Here is a 1,240-nt window from a genome sequence, read left to right on the forward strand (position 1 = left end):
TTCCCTCCTGAAAAATACTTCTGCTTTGGAGAACTTATCCATGGTCAGAACGTGCAAAGGTTTGGAAAGAAGGACTCGGTGTCCATCAGCTTAGGAAAAGTGTAAAAGTCTGCTAACATACAGGTTTTGTAAAGATGGCTACAGCATAGATGTATGGTGAGAGTTCATTGCCAACGGTCACAATTTAACAAAAATCTAATGCAGTAACTACCCTTTCCCACTTTGTCACGCAAACTAAGCTATCATTGTCTTGTCTGAGGGGTGTTTTTGGTTTTGGGTTTTTTTTTTTTCTGTTTTAAACAACCTGCATTTGGATTTTGTGGGACAGTGACCTGTTTGCTGCTAAAACTTTCATAGTACACTGTTATCACCAAACTGAGTTAATATGCCACAGTGGGCTTCTTTGTGCCTGGTTTATCATCCGGTGAAGATACAAACTTGTTTTTCTGAACATATGATAAAGTAATAAATTCTTTAGCATGAGAGGCTTTCTGATTGGTAGGAGGACATGTTTCACTTTATGTTTATTTGGAGTGTAAATACATAAACCCTGAAGAACTTCAGCTGGATATTAGTTTTGAGTTCCTGGCACTCATGTCCATTTTTCTAGACAGAATTAAAAAAAAAATCTTCCTTTCCATTACACCAAGCGCATTCCCTGACACCCCAGTGGGCCAGGAAGCGTTCACAGTCTTTGTCTAGACATGAATTATTGTGCTGTGTGTTCCGGTACTCAGAAAATCATGTGGTTGCTTGTTATCGAGAAAAAGACACCCAAACAAAATCTCAAGGAAAGGAAAGTTCCACTTGAGATTTTTTTGTTCCTGTCTTGCTAACTATCCCCAGATAGATAATTAAAAAAAAAAAATGGAGAAAAAGATAGTTTTGAAGTGATAAAAATGGGTCTTACAATTAAATCATGAGAGTGAAACTTGTATTGTTTCCCATGTGGCAATAAGGACACGTCCAAATACAGTGTTTCATGTTCTCCTTTGGACAGTGCTGTGAGGTGACCATGCCACTTACCTTAAATACCTGATTTAGGTGAGAGGAGTTGCCCTCTGGACATGCCCCTCTCTCATCACTGACCATTGAGGAGACTGGATGGCTAAGGTAGAGTAGATGCTTAATTTCTAACTGACTGAAGTGAGTTAAGATGATGATCCGAGGGCTGGAGCACCTCTCCTATGAAGACAGGCTGAGAGAGTTGGGGCTGTTCAGCCTGGAGAAGAGAAGGCTC

The sequence above is a fragment of the Charadrius vociferus genome, unplaced genomic scaffold, assembly GCF_000708025.1.
Source record: "Charadrius vociferus isolate BGI_N301 unplaced genomic scaffold, ASM70802v2 scaffold482, whole genome shotgun sequence".
NCBI lineage: Eukaryota > Metazoa > Chordata > Aves > Charadriiformes > Charadriidae > Charadrius > Charadrius vociferus.